General features: G+C 38.1%; 1 long non-coding RNA gene across 1 annotated transcript in view; it reads right to left on the reverse strand.

Moving 5' to 3' along the window:
• Positions 1-627: 627 nt before the first annotated feature.
• Positions 628-15,552, reverse strand: part of LOC120442045 — a 39,991-nt gene continuing 25,066 nt past the window's right edge. Inside the window, exons 3-5 of the long non-coding RNA XR_005614486.1 lie at positions 1,637-1,712; positions 869-1,001; positions 628-756 (exon numbers count right to left, since the gene is read on the reverse strand). This is a non-coding gene — a long non-coding RNA (uncharacterized LOC120442045). The remainder of the gene's footprint in view (positions 757-868; positions 1,002-1,636; positions 1,713-15,552) is intronic.

Genomic DNA, 15,552 nt, shown 5'->3' on the forward strand with positions numbered 1-15,552 from the left:
AATGGAATCGCTGTAACAAAGCCTTGGTAATTCGAACATGAGGCTGAATGATTGTCTTCATTTTCTACAGAAGTGTGAGTCATCTCACTGGTCATGCAACACTAATTTGCAACAGTAATCAGGCTTTAAAGGACAATTAATGCAGATTCCAGATTGTGCTTTTTGTCAATACAATCTATTATCATAGCTTGCCAATAGTCAAATTAGAAAAAGAACTCCATCACAATGTTGACTGGCAACATGTTTCATTTGTTGTCTTTTCATTATGTTTTCTCATTCAAAAACTACTTGTAGAAACTGAAGCGGTGACAATGCCTTAGTGGATTTTTAATGTCATAATATTAACATATATATCTATGTAAAACTTGTTTTATTAAAGAAAAAAAAGACAGCGCTTTTAAAAGTAAGAGGTGAATATAAAGTTCTGCTTACTCCACAGATTAAGTTCCCTTATTATGCGTCAAACTCAATCCCTCTATTTGCAGCTCTTTTCACACGATAAAGACTTTCTTGATAATCCAAGGGGAGCTATATCTTTAAAAAATGATAACACTACCAGAGCTACCAATTTCTAGATATTAGAAAAAGGCTCCAAATCAAAACAAGATAACCAGTTAGACAGCATTTCTTTATTCTGTGAATGAAATCTGTATCTTTAGCTACATATAATGCAACCAAGTTACACATTACAGAGTTTCTTTCTTTCTTTCTTGCTTGGATCGCAGTCTTCAACCTTATCTGACTTCACTGATGTCTCTTCAGGCAAATTCATAAAGATTTCCCATATCATCCTCACATATTCCTCTCATATATCACACATGTAATCAAAAACTTTCAGGGATTGGATTGCAAAAATTAAAAAGCTCACCTGATTGAAATGTGGCCAGCTCTCCCTCTGAAGGTCGTCTCTCTGGAGATGTCTGGACAGCTTCCAGCAGCAGCTGTTTGTACCTTCCTCTCCTGACAAACTTCAAATTTGCGAAGAACGCCAACACCCAATTCTGTTTTTAAAGTGACACAAATTTTTCACAGAGGATCATCACTGGTGATTAAAGCTGGATCTCTCAGTTTTCAGCTGAAAAGTCTGCAGCGTGTGTAAACCTGAAAGCAGTGTGTCACGGGCAACACCAGGATCATATACAATACTTTTTTATTTTTTCTGACCTTCAGTGGGTTGTGGATCACGAATTCATCTCCTAAGCTACATTGAGAATGAATGTTTTTTTCCGGGGTTTTCTGGCCTTCCCATAATCAAAGTATAGGTTCACCCTTTGACACACTGGAGGTGATCCAGCTATCACAGAAGTGAACAGGAGGGATGTGCAGTGCAGAGGAAACTTCATCATGTAATCGAACCAGCATCTTTTACAAAAAACATTTTCCAGTATTTCCCTGCTGCCTTTACCGAACCACAAATGGATATAAGATGTGAACCCAGTCTCTGGAATAAGTAATGTCCAGGCCTGAGGTTGCTCTTACTTGTTTATAATCAATTGTATAATATTTGAGGTTTAACGTTTCCCCGCTGCTATTGGACACTGTAATTACCAGTGTCTTCTCAGTTTAAGTTTTATATTCTGGGCAGCATTTCTAAACGGGAGGTAATGAGAATTTACCAAAAGTCTGCGAATATTACCTGATCCTGGAAGCTCTCACAGTATGAGTCCCACAGTATGCTGACCTTTGGCTCCTACAGCTCTGACCCTCTGACCCTGTAGTGGACACAGACACCCTCCATGATCTTGAAAATATAGGTGTAGAGTTGACAGAGGGCATACAATTCTCTGCCATTGTTTTTTCTCGAAGTGAGGAAATAAAATATTAACATTTAGTGTAATCCAGCTGAAATCCAATCATCGCTGAAGGGTGTTTCATGAGGGGAGAGCCAATAAAGACAAGCTGAGCCATCAAAGATTTCAAACTGATTTCTAAAGTGTTCACTGATGACTGATGAACGACATTAATTGTTGCACTGAATAACATGGAAATAAATAAATAAATAAACAAATAAACTTTAAAATCCCTGCTGGTTTCCACATTAACAAGTGAAGAGAAGTCTGGGAACAATGTTGTTTTATCGACATGAACTTTATTTCATCTCAATGACCTTTATTTACCTCAACTGCCGAGGAAAGCGTGTCTTTTCTGTTTCCTCCTGTTTGCTTTAGGAAACAAAGTGATGTTATAACGAGCCATCAATTCATTTCAGTTTGTTTGATCCTCTCATCACTGTTAACGTTATTACAAACCCACTATTTAGTGTAATTGTCTCAGATTAAAAATGCCTTTCCTACTCTGAAACAAACTCAATTGAAAACAAATGTGACGTGTACGATAAACCAAGATGCACTCTGCAAAATTTTGATGGAGTTACTTCCATCTTTTACACATAAACCTCTTAAAAAAAAAAAAACAACAACCAAAAAACCATAAATAACCATAAATCGTTGACTTTCACCCAAACATCCTGAGCAAATATTTGTTTGACTCGTGTAGGAAACAACATTATGAAAATAAATTATGTTTTAGTCACTGTGCTGCACTCATGTCAGTTTTAACTTCACAGAAACAAAACAGTACATTCAACATGCTACAGAAAAAACAGACCACCTATGCCTCACTACTATTCTGAAAAGTGCTTAACATAATTTATTGCCAAATCATATCAACAGTCACCTCAAGCGCTTTTGTTCTGTAAAGTAAAGACTAAACAGTATTCAACACATCTTTTGAAAGACAGCATGGCTCTTGTCAGTTAGAGCTACTTTGAATCTGCGTCACACTATGAACGACTTTGCATCGAGCACGCAATAATCTTCATCCACACTGTGAGTATAAGGACAAAAGGAAAATCATATTGTGTTACTATATTAAAGTAAGTAATTCAGTACTATTGGGTACTGTATGATGATAATTAATAGTTATGAAGTAGTAATTAGAATGATTTGAACCATTAGCGAAAAAAAGAGTAAATTATTGTTTTTATCGCACGGTGGCATTCGGGAACATTTGGATGTTGTGATGGAGAAAAATGCTGAGGGGAAAAGCACTGTCTCAGCAGTGGAAGCACATTGAGCACATATAGCTCAATTTTGTATGACAATATTTCAGTTAAAAACATTATTTAGTGCCCTAGGTGCATTCCAATAAAATATATTTTTGTTATGCTCAAGCTCACCAAGAAGTCCCAGTCAGCAGTTAAATTCACACATTACAGAAGATGGCAGGTTACATTTTATTTATTGATATATTTATAAGTCCAAGCTCATGCATTATACATTTAGTGGTATAAGGTCCACATAAATCTTTGCACAACAGAGAGGGCAATGTGATGAAAGAAATACTGGCACAAGAATAGGTAGGCACAGTCATGATCAGTGGGTTCCTATTAATAGAAGAAGAAAACTAAAGATATTGAAACAATTGTGCATATTTACTTGCACAGATTGTTGAATCAACACTGTCAGACCAAATGGCAATGAACGAGACAATTAATTAAATTTACATTTTATGCACAGTACATTTATTTTAGACCAATCCAACTAGATATTATGCAATAAGTTGTGTCTTTGTTTGATTAATGAACTGCTTGCTGGCTCTAATCCATAAACGTCAGCTCTTCCATTTTTTCTGAAAAAATAAAGTACCCCTTTTTTGTCCCATGAATCTGAAGTAAATCGCTCATTACCTATTCTTGTCAGAAACAGTCTTGCAGCTGTTCCTACTGTATCTGGTGCATAATTGGAATGAGTAGTGGTGTGCTTTGTCTTAACTGTGGTATATGGAAAAATGGTGTGGGAGGTGCATAGAAAGAAAAATGATTTCCACATGCACTGAGCACTGCATGGGGGCAGCTTTTGCCTCGCTCTGCCCAGTTCTGTCATCCAGACTGCAGTTCTTTGTGTGGAACTGTGTACAGAGATGATGGAAAACCAGATACATCTTATTTGAATTTACTACGTCTCTCACCTTGCGTGTCAATAAAATCCCTCTGTACTCTGCTCATTATTCACTTTCGCAATTTAGAAAGTGAAATGGCAATTTCAGTCCGACTAAGAGTTTTTACATCATGCATCATGAAAAGATTATTTTGGAATTTGAGATTGTTGCCTCATTTATTTATTTATTAATAAAGGGGGACACGGAAGGAGCGGCTAAGACGTTTGTCTTTGTTGTTAGGGGAACTTTGGTCCTCCACCAGGGGTCACTGTTGTGCAGGGAGATTGATCTCAACTAACCCCCTCCTGAGAAGATCAATGAGTCCAAGTCTCTATGGTAAACCCACACCCCCCCACCCCCCTTCTGTGCATCTCTGAGTATCTCACTGTCTGTGTGTTTTTGTGCTTTGTATTGATGTATGTGTAAGAAAGAGAGTGATAGAGGGAGAAATGGGAGGTTTGTGTGTGGCTGTGTGTACACATGCACATGCAAACACAGTTGTCATTTCACGGTGCTGTCGTTACTTTATGTGCTGAGAATATGTAGTGCTAAGTAGTCACAGGAGGAGCAAACTGCTGAATGTGAAAGTGGTCCTTGTGCCGTGGCCTTGTGCGGGTGCCAAGATGGACTTGGGTACGGGTGTAGAATGTGAAACGTTTTCTTCAGAGCTTACATGCGATATCCTGGCAGCCAGGTGAGTCAGTTGCCCCATACAAGTCAGAGAGCGTTATCTATGCAACTCCTCACTAAGGAGTCTTGGCCTGCTCTTCTATTGATCTGTCTGTCCATCCGGTATGATTAATTTCATAAGCCTGTACAGTGCACCTGCATGAGCGAAGACAAAAAAAGCAAACACTTAGCTTTGAATTAAGTAATTAACATAGTCTGTGCAGTCTGAACAGTGAATAAAACAGCCATTTGCAAAGACACAAAAACAAGAGTGTAAACTCTGGTGATAGTTAAGATTTATAGGATCAGTTATCCTTCTGGCATGGCTTGTGCAACAAATTCAAACAATACAATATTAAACTTCACAGACAAGCCCATATTATCACAAGGGAAGTTGTGTAGGGGCCTGTCTCCTTTGTGTCAAATCAGGTATAAATACTTCAAGATGAAGTGGGACTATACAACTGCTTTAAAAAGAAACACACACACTTGAAAATCAGTTGCAGGAACAAGGAGAGACAAGTGTTCTTTCTCCTCCGAGTTTGATTTCATCAGATAACAGTAACATTAAGTTGGAGTGTAGCTTGCACTTCATCTCTCTCTGGTCGGTCTGTCTTGCTAACCTAGCAGAGCAGTGCATCTTTTGCTTCTTTACCAGACATTTCCAGGGCTGTGTTATTCTGTCACTACATACCTGACAAGAGTGTTAAATGCAGCTATTGTATGTGTTTCATAAATGGCAACTGTGTTGCCAGTTGCTATTATAAAACTAAAATAGCCAATATATGCTTGTGACACCAGTAGTAGGTATACTCCAAATTTGGATTTTGAATTATTTTAACACAACAAAAAACTTGAGCAACTATTTCCAGATGCTTTTACAGGTGTTTGGTACCTGGATGTTGGTGAACTACCATTTGAATAAGAAAAAACAGAACAGTACGAACTGGATCAGTGGTGCAGTGAGATGAGATGTTACCATACAAACAGGATAAGTGAAAGCCAACAATGACTACAGCCATCTGTAGTATTGTGTGTGGATCTCAACAAAATGTTACTCCAAAAAATAAATGAAAAGATGTGTAGTGCAGACCTCAGTGTTTTCTGTGTTTTTTAGTGCTTTTGTATTATTTATTTACTTATTTTTACAGTTTTACATTTTTTATGACTAATGGCCATTTTAATGTATTAAGTTTATGTATAACATTTTTATGTGAATAAATAATCCTTGTTTATGCGTCATTCTGTTTTGTTCTGTATACAGCTATTTGATTCTGCTACAGGCCTGTTCATCTCTGCTTTTGTTACCTGCTGAAAATCAAGCTGTTGCTGCTTAGTTGGGGTCCGCATTCAGTGTTAGCATGCTGCCTTCGCAAGTGTGTGGAGAAATGTGATGTCGTGTTTGTAGCAGTGGGTAGTCGTTTCTGGTCTCAACATGCTTTGCAATTTAACTTCACATTCACCTCTTGAAAGTTGTGAATGGAACATGCTTTCTGTTTTCACACACACACACACACACATCTAAAAAATTAAGATAATATTATTGCTATTGTGTTTTAGTTATGATGTGATTGCAATAAAGCGTCATCACAAGGATTGCTCACAGGGTAAGTGGAGTCCACTAGCTCTGCCAGAAATTAATTAATTTTTCTTTCTTTGTTGTTGTGACCTGTGAAAAATGTGTTTGGCATCTATGATCTTGAACTACTTCATTGTAATCTGAACTAAACTTCTCCTGTGAAATCTTAAACGTACATAAAGCACCTCTGTTGTTTTTGTGACAGTTAGCTTTATGTTATCACTAGCAGTGAAATTTCTTGACATTTAAATCTAACTTTTTCCAACTGTTTACATAAACATTATGCCTTAAAGATGCCAAATAACATCACAGTTTAAGTTGTAGAAAACTGGATATTAGAAATTGAATCCTTTTAGCTAACATACTGGAGTTGGGTGGCTAACATTGGGTAATTTTAATTTATAGTCGTGTGTCATGGAGTACACCCTTACTGTTTCCATAGGAATTAAAAGGGTAAGTAACACCTACATCCTGCTAATCAAATATGCTTCAATAGTTCATTATTATGACAACATTTATAAGCCAGAGATTCTTCCAGTTTGCAGATCTGAAGCAGTCAGGTATGTGTTATCACAATGCCAGAATCCTCCCAGGAGTGGGCATCCCAACAAATTCACCCCAAGGTCAGACTGTGCAATACTAAGTAACTGGAAAAAAAATCAAACAACCCAAAAAAAGACTTACATTTCAGTTCAGGAACGCACAAGTAGAAAAAAACTGAACACGTATGACGTGTTGCCAGGAAAAAGTCTCTTTCTAAAAACAACATTGCTTATCTGAACAAATCAAAAGACTTCTGGAATAATGTCCTTTGGACAGACAGTGATGCACAGTGCCACGTTCGGAGAAAACCAAACACAGCGTATTAGCACAAACACCTCATACCAACTGTCAAGCTTTATAGTGGAGGCACTGGGTCGACCATGAACTCCTCTGTATACAAAAGTATTCTACAGTCAAATGTGAGGCCGACAGCTAAAGCTTGGCTGAAACCGGGTCATGCAACAGGACAATGATGACAAGCACAGCAGCAAATCTACAAAAGAATGGCTGATAATAAAAGAATCAAGGTGTTGCAGTGGCCCATTCAAAGTCCAAACCTCAACCTGATTGAAATGAGTTGTATTTAAATAATGCTTGCAAACCTCAGTGAACTAGCATATGAATATAAGCCTGCTGAAGTTGTACAGAAAACTGTTTCTTACATTTATTACTGCCAAAGGTGGTTCTATATGTTACTGAAACAGAGGGTGGTACTTTGTTTTCCACAAGGCTGTAAGTGAAGTGACCATTAAAAAAACCTATATTGGTTTATGTACCTTGGGTTTTATTATTTTTTTAATTGTGTGTGTGTGTGTTATTCATTACCACAGAAAATCTGTAATTTTACAACTGAAATCCTGCATATTTGCCAACAGCTTTGTTTATCTATGCGCAGCTTTAATGTGGAATATCTTTTCCATAAAAATAACATTTGTTCAAAAACACTTACCTACTGTAGTAAACTGCAACAAAAATAAGACACAAAAGCTCAAGAATACTGAGCTAAGTGTTACTAATACATATGTCTGTAGTTTCCTTTAATGGACAAACCATCTGTCCCAGGCAGCCTGAAGCTTCCCTCTTCTAATTGTCCCGTCTGTGGTGTTTGATATGCATAATTAGACTTTTAATAATCTTTGCTATGTAGGTGCTGTTTGCCATGAGTTCATAGAGATTAGTATCTTCCCATGGGTTGTAAGCGGTTTGGTGAATCTCCAATTACCTGTTTTCCAGTCAGTCAGTGACACAGGACATTAACACTGTAAATTTAAACCACAAGCATTTATTTAGATATGATAACAAAATACAAAAAAATAACATGCCTCTGATAGGATGTAAGTAACAGTTAGCATGCTAATGTATTGCGTCTATACTAGGTGCAACTCTGACAAAGTATATCTGAAGCTAACAAGCAGATTTAACTACCTGTTTGTTTTATTGTGTCTTATTGTGATTTTCTATTAACTATTGTGACACTAAATGCTCTTATTTATTTTATTCTTTTCTGTTGTGCAACATTTTGGGACTCTGTGCTTAATGAGTAAACTTTAATTACACATATTTTCAAAAAAAAAAACAGGGTTACTGGGGCCGCCCTGCAGCCAGATCCGGGGAGAGTGTCTGAGGGCCTTAGTCCATGGGGTCCGGCCCCAGAGAGGGGACATGGACCAGACTATGACGGACCAACCCCCAGTTACCAAACTAGCAACACTGGGACATGAAACGTCACCTCTCTGGTGGGAAAAGAGCCTGAGCTAGTGTTTGACACTGAGAGGTACTGGTTAGATATAGTCGGGCTCACCAGTCTCCTATACCGGGTTTGGACTCTGTCTCAGCCTGGATCTGCCCTTGGTGAGAGGCAGGGGGCTGGGGTAGGTATTTTAGCATCGCCTCGGATGGATGGATGCTTACACACAGAAGATAATCACATTGTGTTGGATACATTTTTTATCAGTACTTACACATTAAAGAAAACTGGTGAAACTGATTATCTGCACTTTCCTTCCTACTCTTTATTACACCTGAAAAATGATTGACTCTTTGCAGTTGATAAAAGATATAAACATTCCACTATTGATGCTTGAACTGTGATGAAACAAGAAGAATGTACCCGTTGATCCTGTTAATGTAGCCACGTTCAACCTCACGTGTGAAACTCACGACTTTATATTGAGCTGTAAAGACACTATTGCTGACACATTTTACAAGAACAGAAATAAGCTCTTTGTTAAAGGCTGCGTAAAGAGTACAACATCTTAAATAATTCCTTCATTATACCCATTCACACTGTATACCACTTGATAGTAACTTGGAGTGCATATTGGATAATAGTCATTGATGGAAAAAATGTGTTAAAAGAGCTAAAATAAACTGTGAAACTTACTGTATGTAAAAATATTTTATATCCTAGCTACCCGAGATGTGAACAGCCTCTTGGTTTTCACTGTAGTGCTCGATTTAAGTTTAAGAAATGATGCAGGAAGTACTCTACTAAAAGAGAATATGTTGACGGGAATTAAAAGTTACACTACGTCCTTTATGGGAGCTCTCTATGAAAAATACAAGCAGTGGGAGCAGGCGAAGAAATGCATTACCAAACTGCAGCATTTCAAAAGTGATGTTGGACAAGGCAGCGTTACGCACATGTTCAACATTATTTAAGATGATTTGAGCACAGCAAGCATTAAAGGAATGCTGTTTGATCGCTTGGCTTCATGTTTTCGTATGCTCTCAGTGAGTTTTATAGAGCAAGACGCTTTAGCACAATGGTAGCGTTGTGGCATTGCTGCTGATGTCCCCTGAATGCCCACAGTGGCAGCGGAGATTTAAAGAGCACACTCAAAGGACTCGCTGATCAAAGGAGTGTTTCATCTGTGAATTCTGCTGCTGCGTCGAATGCCAGAGACATGTTATGACAGAGATCTGATGCTAAGAGACTGACAGCAAAGTCTCTGATGACCTCTCTGTACAATGCAGAAGAGAATAAACAGGAAAATAAAGAGATGTAACAGATGCCACATATTACACTGTATCTACAATATATTTTTAATTAAAAGTTAAACACAAGGTAGAATTACAAGGTAATATACATATACTTGTATGTGTGTCTGTGTGTGTGTGTGTGTGTGTATGTGTGTGAATGTACTGATCTGTACAGGACTTTATATTATAAAGTTATTCATGGCTGACACAAGAAGTCTACTCAGTCCTCGTCCAGAGATCATTTCCTTCATTAACGTTCGCTGCGTTTTTAATTGAAAGCTAGATTGGCTGAAGGTATTACAAAATCTTTTCCTGTGCAACGACAGGTTGGGAATTTAACATGAAAGCGAAGAGAGCATTGCTACTGGTTACTGGATGGGTAAGGGAATAATAATTACCTTAATATAAATTGCACTGCAGCGGTTCTGAACTTGATTGGCAATGGTGCAACCTTTTATGTACTGGTTGTAAACGTGGAGTATATTATATCTTTTCTGCATGTTTTGTTGTTGCAAAACGGAACCTGGATAAAAATTAAAAACCAAAGAGCAAATCTAAAGTGTCTGTACCCAACTCTCTTGCGCCAGGTCAGGGGTATGACCATGACCATATTTTTTGGGTATTCGCTGAGTAGTGCATGAATTCATCTCCCCATAGTCAGACTATGTTTGAAGTTATACTGTAACATCCAGAGGGATCTGAGGGAGAACATTTAGCCAATGCAGCCTCAACTGGTGCATGCCATTGTCTTCCAGTACACAGTGTATTAAAAATGCATTACTTAGTGGACCATACCAGTACAGTCTTGACTCATCACACACGGCACTAGCCAGATTTAGCTCCCTGGGACTTTGTCCTCTCCAGGTTATGGAGTAGCTGTTTTGACAGAGCCTGCAGAGGGACCAGTTCAAACACGAGACGTTGACTTGCATGGAGCATTGTAAAAATAGCAGCTGCACTTGAAGCCCTGTGTCATGCACACGGAAACACAAGGAGAGGTGGACCAAATTTAAATTATGTGCAGTTTTTTGTTTGTTTGCAAAGAGTCCAGTTGACTACGCCTCTTGTGCTTATTTAAAATGTCTTTTTTAATACTGTGAGGGGTTAAGCTTAACACAGAGCAGTGAATTGGATTGTGAGTCTTTGACCACTTTTTTGTCAAAACTACAGAGAGGTGGAAAACGAGTCTGCACACCTGACGTTTTTTTGTTACTTGCTTATCCAAGCAGAGTTACAAGAGAGGGTGCTGGAGCCTATCCCAGCTGAGAGGACGAGAGGCAGTATAGACTCTGCACAGGTTGTGAAGGAAAGGCAGACATCCATTACTGCCTAGACACCTACAGCTAATTTAAAATCACCAGTTAACATAACATACATGTCCTGGGTCTGCAGGAGAATATTGGAAACAGAAACAGAACATCCAAACAGAAAGTTCCCTGTTGATCCCCATCATCCAAAGGTACCAAAGGTATTATTTCAAAGTGTTTAATGCAGAGAAAATGCTTTTTAAAAATAATTTAGTGTAAATACTGTCCTAAAACAGCATTAAAGTGAACATCGGAAATAAAAGTAAATGAAATATAAGAGTTTTCTTTTTAGTAAATATGCACATGCAATATTTATCAAAAAGACAAAGATATGTGAACAAATTGCATGTAAATCTAAGCAGTCCTGGTACTTTAATTGCTTTGCATTTAAGTGAAAATAAAGTTTTTTGTTTGTTTGTTTAGTCCTTGACACATCTACATTTATATACATTTATGACCTTGAAAAGAATACAGGTTGTTTTCGTATTACAGCTTTTTATTTGCACTTATATAAGGTTGGGAGACTTGTCAGGCACATAAAAAATAAAACACAATGGTTAAAATCAATACAGGAGAAGTGGAGAGCTCCAAAGACTCTGGCTTATGCACTTTACACAATCCTTTTGTTAGGTCTTGTCAAACTCTGTGCCCGCCGTAATACAGACTTTCCATCAAAATTAGAACCTCTATGATATCACCAGTATTATTTTCTCAGACTTTCGAGAGCTCCCACTAGAGCCACAGACAAGTGCACAAATGTTTTCACAGGCACTCTCCCGTTAACAATCTGCCGCTTCAAGTCAACACTGTACAAAAATGTACAAAGCTCTGTTTTTAATGGATGCTCATGCCAGAACAGAGTGAGCCATGTTCTTAATGACCATAGCCCCATTTCAAATTCCACAAATAAACCTTTGTTATTGGAAACACTTGATTACACTCTGTTCCATCTCTAACTTAAAACATGCATCATTCATTGTTCATACATGTAACACATGCTAAACAAAGCAGGAAAACAGTTTCACCGTCACGTGACCAACAACTCATCCATCACTGACCCTGAACTGAAAATGTAAAAGGTCAGGCATAGTTAACCTTATTGCCTTTAATTGTTCCCAGGTGCAATCAAGCACACTCAGATTCTCCGAGGGCAACAGCCAACTCATTGCTGAGGTCACAGTACGTCTACTTCGCTTCCTGCCCCAGTTCATTACAGAGGAGATCTCTTCACTGCCGAGATGTGAGAAGTCAGTTGCAGAGCTGGAGCGAGGTTAAGTCTTCTTTTGAGGAGTATTTGTTCTCATCAGTTATGTAAACACATTTAGATTGGGGAAAATTTCATGCCATTCGTCAGGGTGATAGAGTGCATGTGTACGGCGCCCACGCAGTCATTTTTAACTGTTTCAGAATGTGCAATTAAAAACTTATATATGATATAATTCCACCTTTGATGCAGTTTAAGCATCATGCATTTGAAAAAAGAGGTTAGGACTATGCGGTCAGAATACACGAATGCATAAAGAATAAAAACAGTTATGAACTGTAGTTTGATCAGTTTAGTTTTGATGTTTGCTTTGGTTTATTTATAACTCGTGTGTCACTGAAGATATTTTTGTTATTTCCACATAAAGACCTGTTCTAATGTGTTTCTTTATTTTTATTTTTGTTAATCAGATCACCTTATAATTCATTTATCGCTTTTCTTTAATTCCCACACCTTTCCATCATTCTAATGTCATCCGCCACTTGATGTTGCTTCCACGCCTCACAGTGAGATTGCGATGGATAATGTTTTAATGTATAATGAATACACTTTTCAAGCTTTCATGAGAGCAGCTCTGATTTTGGCAGCTCTCTGACAAACTTCATAAATCAGCCAGCAGCTTGATAAATCAACAGCTGCATTCTGCAGCCCCGGCTCGGCACATACCTAAAACCTGGACCTCGGCTAATCCAAAACAATGACACATGTGTGCGGAGGCTGTGGGCACTGGAGTGTGACATGTTATGGTGCTTGAGTGGCTTTTCGAGGTTAACTGCCCATGAAACAGCATTGTTAATCTTTGCTGCATTGATGGTTGTGTCTTTTACTCCAGATCAGCACACACTGAAAAACAAATTTTCCCAGCACAGTACATTTATTCTGTGCAAACAAAGCCCAACCTTAGGAGCAAACACTATGCATATATGCATAGTTTATAACCACAACATTTGCACAGGTTTATAAGTCAAAATTTGCTTAAAAGATTTTACTGGGGAAAATGCAACACCTACATCACTCCAAACATAGCGTTCTCTATGCAGCCTGTAAAGTCAGGGTTTTATTACAGTGCATTAAGAGCAGTACTCCATGCAGGCAGGAGCACAGCAGGCAGCATTATGTTGCTCTGTCTAGAAGAGAAATACACCTTTGGTGACTTTAACACATAGTTGAAGCCCATCAATCAATCGGTTGTTCAGTGCATCACAGGATAAAGTGTTGTAATTTACCCTTTTGGTGTGCCTACCCTCTCACATTCTGCCTCGTCTACTTGTACTTTAGGTAGTGATTTCCACCACCGCAGAAGGGGGTTATCTGTTGCGTGTAGGAAGTGAGAGTGAGAGCTATAAGAGGTTTTTTTTCTTTTTTCCAAAAAAGAAGAGTTCTTTTAAATGCAAACACAGAAAGATATATAAAATCCATACATCTATTTTCTTTTGCTTATCCACTTACTTTATTTTTCTAATCTGAAATTCAAAGAAATAAATTGCAAAAAAAACTAAATATTTTTTCCCTCCTTAGACCTCAGTGCACAAATTAGTTTTATTAGGACATTTTTAAATTTCCTTTGGTAAATCTGCTCTTTAAGGGGCTGTTTTTTAGTGACAGTGAGTCATAAAATCAGCACACCTCTGACCCATGATATTGCTCTGGTAGCTATTAAAGCATGAGCTAATGGTCCAGGACAGTTTTATATAATGAGCAAGGTTAGCTTGTTGCCTCATACGCTCTTTTATTGGCTAGATGAATGAATATGTTTTACTGTTCAGGACAGAAAAATAATAATAATACTGTAAAGGAAAAGAGAGGCATAGTGTTTGGGGACATTTGACAAACAAACTGATAAACGAACCTTTAATCCATGGACATTGAACTTTGAACTTGGCCTTTAGGTGTCCTATGCCTTAAGCAATAGTTTTAGGTGTTTCTCAGTTAATATTACAAACAGAGACATACAGTTTAAGTCCCTGCCAAATTTTCTGGTGCAGGAGTCTGAGTCAGACTTTGTGCATCGCACCTTATGAATGCTTATTGTTTATTGACAAAAACATCATGGCTATTAGACAGCTGTGGCTCAGGAGGTCGTCTACTAATCAAAAGGTCGGTGGTTCCATCCCTGGCTCCTCTAGTCTGATGCTGAAGTATACTTGGGCAAAATACTAAACCCTAAATTGCCCCAGATGCTTCCATTAGAATGTGAATGTGTGGGGGTGACTGTTGGGCAGGGCACTTAGGCGTGTATGAATTACTGAATGAGACTTATAGCAAGAAAATGCTTCGAGTGCACAAATTGAGTAGAAAAGCTCAATATACATTCAGCCCGTTTACCAAAACTTATAAGTTGCAGCTGTCTCTGTCTAAACATATGAGCTTGTGCTCACATGTCTGTTGTGCAGTATATCGTTCTAATTCTATCCATTTTTATACTGTCAAAGTAAGGTGTTCATTACATCATCTTAACCTGAGTCACTTAAGCAATTACTATATTTTCTCATGAGTTTTTACCCCATTGCACATTGTGTGTTTCAGTCAAGCTAGAGTAAAGTGGAAACAAGGACTATATTGCACACATTCCTCCCAGACTGTCTTGCAAGGATTCCAAATGGAACAGTCAACCAAATTTACGATTCTTATCATTACCCGCAAAGCAGAGCTCTTCATTGGATCAGATAGACAAGACATAAAAATATCCTTCGGGGAAATTTGTCAGGCTCCTTAAACCTGCACAGTAATTTGAGGTTTGGATCAATTAAATTGCAATGAAAAATAAATCAAGGTGAATTTGTCCTAGTTTAACTTACAAACACAATTAAGAACACGAAAACAAGCATGATGCTCCTGGATGACTGACATCTCCAAGCATGCATATTCTCTATTATTCATCAAAGTAACCACAGTTACTACATAATAAATTAAAACGATGATAGACTATAGGCTACAGTTTCAGTTTGTTTGCTCATAAATCCGCATGGCCTATTTTAAACTCACCAGGAATCCGTGCAGGTGTCAACAGACTCTTTTCAAAGTGGAACTACTTCTGGAATAAAATCTGTTATGATGTCATGATGACTTGTGTTAAGTTAATTTCCATATGATGTGATAAATGCATGGCCAACTCAGGACTGCTAACGTAGTCTAACATAACGCTCTGGACACTTCATTAGTTGTACCTCACTAGTACCAGGCTGGGCTCCCTTTTCCCTTCAGAACTGCCTTAATTCTTCCCCAGATATTTTTTTTTCCATTTTGAGGTGATAGCATCACACAGTTGC

The sequence above is a fragment of the Oreochromis aureus genome, linkage group 9 (genome assembly GCF_013358895.1).
Source record: "Oreochromis aureus strain Israel breed Guangdong linkage group 9, ZZ_aureus, whole genome shotgun sequence".
NCBI classification, from domain to species: Eukaryota; Metazoa; Chordata; class Actinopteri; order Cichliformes; family Cichlidae; genus Oreochromis; species Oreochromis aureus.